The sequence below is a fragment of the Taudactylus pleione genome, unplaced genomic scaffold (genome assembly GCF_031769625.1).
Source record: "Taudactylus pleione unplaced genomic scaffold, aTauple2 ptg000434l, whole genome shotgun sequence".
NCBI classification, from domain to species: Eukaryota; Metazoa; Chordata; class Amphibia; order Anura; family Myobatrachidae; genus Taudactylus; species Taudactylus pleione.
The window spans coordinates 5943246-5949245 of record NW_028284836.1 but is presented as its reverse complement, the minus strand read 5'-3'; positions in this window follow the sequence as shown (position 1 = coordinate 5949245).

Here is a 6000-nt window from a genome sequence, read left to right as displayed (position 1 = left end):
ATACTATAACCCTAACACTATAATCATGGCTCTATAACCCTAACACTATAATCCTGACTCTATAACCCTAACACTATAATCCTGGCTCTATAACCCTAACACTATAATCATGGCTCTATAACCCTAACACTATATTCCTGGCTCTATAACCCTAAAACTATAATCCTGGCTCTATAACCCTAACACTATAATCCTGGCTCTATAACCCTAACACTATAATCCTGGCTGTATAACACTAACACTATAATCCTAGCTATGTAACCTCAATACTATAACCCTAACACTATAATCATGGCTCTATAACCCTAACACTATAAACCTGACTCTATAACCCTAACACTATCATCCTGGCTCTATAACCCTAGCACTATAATCATGGATCTATAACCCTAACACTATAATCCTGGCTCTATAACCCTAACACTATATTCCTGGCTCTATAACCCTAACACTATAATCATGGCTCTATAACCCTAGCACTATAATCATGGCTCTATAACCCTAGCACTATAATCCTAGCTATGTAACCTCAATACTATAACCCTAACACTATAATCATGGCTCTATAACCCTAACACTATATTCCTGGCACAATAACCCTACAACTATAATCCTGGCTCTATAACCCTAACACTATAATCCTGACTCTATAACCCTGGCACTGGCATCCCAACGGGGTTAGGATACCAACACCTGCAGTTACGTATCCTAACCCTATCTCAGACTCTACCCCTAAACCTAACCCTCTCCCTAGTGCCTAACCCAAATACTTACCGCTGGGATGCCGGCACCGGGATTCTGACTGATGTTGAGATGCTGGTGCCGGCAATCTGAGTGCCAGCATCCCGACAGCCGGGATATGAACATCCCCCTAAAACAATGAACCTGATGCTTTCAACACTTTGATCCTAGCGCTATAATCCTAATTATAATCCTAATTCTTCATCTTGTCACTATAAACCTGTCTCTATGATCCCAGCTCTGTATACTAATGCAATAAACCTAACTATATAATGTTAGCTCTATAATCCTAACACAACACACCTGACTCTATAAACCTGGCTCTATGATCTCAGCTCTGTATACTAATGCAATAAACCTAACTATATAATGTTAGCTCTATAATCCTAACACAACACACCTGACTCTAGATGGCACACTCCATCCATTTCACTCCCCGACACCAACAACTGGGCAGCAGGAGCCCTTGGCATGGGACCTTCACAGTTCTACAAGTTGGGCGTAGATGGAAGTCACCGACTACATAACAGCGAGAAGACTGCACTTGTGATTGCGTCATTAGCAGAGCTGGGAACGTTATAATTCAGCTGCGTCTGAGATGATTAGTAATAATATCTGTATCCTTTATCTATACCCGGACATATCATGCAGCACTGTCTAATGTGCAATACAGGTGCATGTGATTATCATCATCTTTATTTATGGCGCCATAAGGGGTCCCGCAGTGCCTAATATAGTATTATTATTATCATTTATTTATATGGAGCCATAAGGGGTCCCGCAGTGCCTAATATAGTATTATTATTATCATTTATATGGAGCCATAAGGGGTCCCGCAGTGCCTAATATAGTATTATTATAATTTATTTATAAGGCGCCATAAGGGGTCCCGCAGTCCCTAATATAGTATTATTATTATCATTTATTTATATGGAGCCATAAGGGGTCCCGCAGTGCCAAATATAGTATTATTATTATCATTTATTTATATGGAGCCATAAGGGGTCCCGCAGTGCCTAATATAGTATTATAATTTATTTATAAGGCGCCATAAGGGGTCCCGCAGTGCCTAATATAGTATTATTATTATCATTTATTTATATTGAGCCATAAGGGGTCCCTCAGTGCCTAATATAGTATTATTATTATCATTTATTTATATTGAGCCATAAGGGGTCCCGCAGTGCCTAATATAGTATTATTATCATTTATTTATAAGGCGCCATAAGGCGTCCTGCAGTGCCTAATATAGTATTATTATTATCATTTATTTATATGGAGCCATAAGGGGTCCCGCAGTGCCTAATATAGTATTATTATTATCATTTATTTATATGGAGCCATAAGGGGTCCCGCAGTGCCTAATATAGTATTATTATTATAATTTATTTATATGGAGCCATAAGGGGTCCCGCAGTGCCTAATATAGTATTATTATTATCATTTATTTATAAGGAGCCATAAGGGGTCCCGCAGTGCCTAATATAGTATTATTATCATTTATTTATAAGGAGCCATAAGGGGTCCCGCAGTGCCTAATATAGTATTATTATTATCATTTATATGGAGCCATAAGGGGTCCCGCAGTGCCTAATATAGTATTATTATAATTTATTTATAAGGCGCCATAAGGGGTCCCGCAGTCCCTAATATAGTATTATTATTATCATTTATTTATATGGAGCCATAAGGGGTCCCGCAGTGCCTAATATAGTATTATTATTATAATTTATTTATATGGAGCCATAAGGGGTCCCGCAGTGCCTAATATAGTATTATTATTATCATTTATTTATAAGGAGCCATAAGGGGTCCCGCAGTGCCTAATATAGTATTATTATCATTTATTTATAAGGAGCCATAAGGGGTCCCGCAGTGCCTAACATAGTATTATTATTATCATTTATTTATATGGAGCCATAAGGGGTCCCGCAGTGCCTAATATAGTATTATTATCATTTATTTATAATGGAGCCATAAGGGGTCCCGCAGTGCCTAATATAGTATTATTATTATTATCATTTATTTATATGGAGCCATAAGGGGTCCCGCAGTGCCTAATATAGTATTATTATTATCATTTATTTATAAGGAGCCATAAGAGGTCTCGCAGTGCCTAATATAGTATTATTATTATTATCATTTATTTATATGGAGCCATAAGGGGTCCCGCAGTGTCTAATATAGTATTATTATCATTTATTTATATGGAGCCATAAGGGTCCCTCAGTGCCTAATATAGTATTATCATTTATTTATATGGAGCCATAAGGGGTCCCTCAGTGCCTAATATAGTATTATTATCATTTATTTATATGGAGCCATAAGGGGTCCCTCAGTGCCTAATATAGTATTATTATCATTTATTTATATGGAGCCATAAGGGGTCCCTCAGTGCCTAATATAGTATTATTATTTATTTATTTATATGGAGCCATAAGGGGTCCCGCAGTGCCTAATATAGTATTATTATTATCATTTATAAGGAGCCATAAGGGGTCCCGCAGTGCCTAATATAGTACATACTGTAAGCAGAAATAGTGCAAACAAAACAAGATAGATATGTACAGAACAAAACATTGCAGAACATGGGATACAGGCTATATAACCTCTGCTGAATGTCCAGTCATAATGGCCATAACAGCAGCGGCGGCTGAACCCATATGTTTAGCATCATAGTGGGCACTAGGGAGGAGATGGTATAAGTGGGGGAAGGAAAACACATGAGGGAAGAGGGTCCTGCTCGTGTGAGCTTACATTCTAATGGGGAGGGGCCAACAAGTGACACAGAGGGGAGACAGTGAGCCGGGAGCACAGAGCAGGGGGGTTAGGATTAGAGTTTACAGTTTATCGGGGAGGGGCAGACAAGGGAAACAGAAGGGGAGAGACAACGAGCGAGGGGCATAGGGAAGGAGCTTAGGATCAGAGCTGATCAATAAGACTGGATCCCTTCCACCTTCAGTTATTTTTGTCTTCCAAACAGAAATTATTCTGTCACCCTTAGATACGTCATGCGCAGCTGTTCCCTATACACAGACCTGGGCTTATCTATTGTATCCAATGGCCGTTGAAACAATACAAAAACCAGCCTGGCAGATGGGAACGTCTGAAGGTGGAGATCAATATTTTCTTGAAACCGTGGCCAGAATATGGTTGTGTATCGTGCTTTAGTGAATGGGAAAAGCACATAAATATAGAGGCTGCAACAGCTGTCAGTCATTGTAATATACAGATGGAGTTACCCAACAGCAGGAAGACTAAATAATAATAATTATCCGAGATCCAGGGATGAATGATCCTATTGGGTGCGAATTCTGAGATCAACCAATATCCCGGAGTCCCAGGGTCAAACCCAGAATGACATCAGGTCATTGGTGGACAGTGGAGGTGGCTCTAGAATCTGGCATTTTCCCTAGGGACGTGGGTCGGTTCTGGTTTATGGAAAAGGGGGTCACCCCATTGGCTGACGCTTTCATCTTTCCTCTACTCGGTGCGCATATTGCAGTGTTGTAATAATAGGAGGAAGTCCTGCCCCAGCAGAGCTTGCAATCTAACTTTCCCATCACGACCACACAGATACCCCATAGCCTCTGCGACCTACTGGGAGGGAACGGAGCACCAAGAGTAAACATATGCAAGCGCCGCGCAGACGACGTCCTGGGCTGAACTGGGCCCGAGGACCAGCGATGAATTTTGTGCTGGAAGAGACAGAAACTCTACGTAGGTGACAGGAATTGTAATTGATTTGTACGCATTAAGGACACCAAGTTTGATGGAATTATTAGACTGGCCCCAAGTTGTCCTGCAGCAGGAAGTGAGTATGGAAAGAAGGATGAACAGGTATAAGCGATATAACCTAGGCTTATGCAGAACCATATTTCCTTCTGTTCCTCGCCTTTGTAAGTAACTCGTACCATGATCCCATCACTGTACAGAGCTGCCTCATAGCATAGTGCTTTATACATAAATTATATTATATTATATTAGAATCACCACCTCCATAACTACTTCCACCTGCTTTCGCTTCTCCACTCCGTCAGCTGGGCAGATAACCCGGCCAATTGTCTGGTCCCGGAGTGCCAGGAACCTTCAGAGATCACCCATCCCCCATTTCATTAACAGGGGGCGAGGCGCCATCGGCATGACTGACAGGCAGCAGCCATTGCAGTGTTTTCAGGGGGGAGATCGCGAATGTCTGTCTGTTCCGCTTAGCGGTGCGGACTTGCAGAGTTGTGGTAACAGAGAGCAGCGAGTCTCAGGGGTATATTCACTAAAGGTCAATTTTAATCAAATTAAAATCGCTGAAAATTATCAACATCGATGTTGTGTTTCTGGGGCTAAATCGCACATTTACTAATAGACAATTTTTTTTTATGTGTTAGTAAAATGTGTGATTTATAGCCTGATACACAACATTGATGTTGATCGATTTTAAATCGATTAAAATAGACCTTTAGTCGATATACCCCTTAAACGCAGCACTGAGGGCCTGATTCAGACCCGGTCGCAAGCGCTGTGCGCTCGCAACCGGGTCGATGGTGGTCCAGTGCGCTCGCTCCGGGACTCACTACAAATGGGGTGGCTGTTGATGTTGATCAACAGCTCGACCCCTTTTGTAGGCGTGGCTGGGGGGTGGTTTCACAAACGGAGGCGTTCCCAAGTGAACACCTGCCGTTTGTGGGCGGCCTCACTGACATCACCAGTGATGTCAGTGAGAGAGCTTCCGGCTCTGTTAGAGCCGAAAGCTCTCTGGGGCTTGCGGCCACGAGACCCTACCACAAGGATCTTGTCGCAAGCCCGATGCTCGCGATGGTCTTGACCATCATCATGGCCGCTCGCATAAGGCTGTGGGTGGTAACCCACAGCTATGCGAGCGGTCAAGAGGCCGCAACTTAAAAACCAAGCGCCTGCCCTGAATCAGAGCGAGCGCCTCTGAATCAGGCCCTGAGCTCCAGAGAGGGGGATGTATTGGTCAGTGTCTCTCGTGGTACCTACACTGTTCTATAAACTTAACACACAAGTTTCATTTGGGACCGAAAGAAAAAAATATACATTGTAAATTGTCTTGTATAGATTTTATTCCTTATGCTGGGCATACACTATACAATTATCTGTCAGATATCTGTCCAGTCTGGCTGGTTGGAATGAAAACCTGGTAATGTATGGGAACAAATGACAATCCATCGTATGGTTTTAAACTCTGGAAAAAGGACAAATAACAATTGTTCATAATGGTTAAATTCATGCATTTTAACCAAT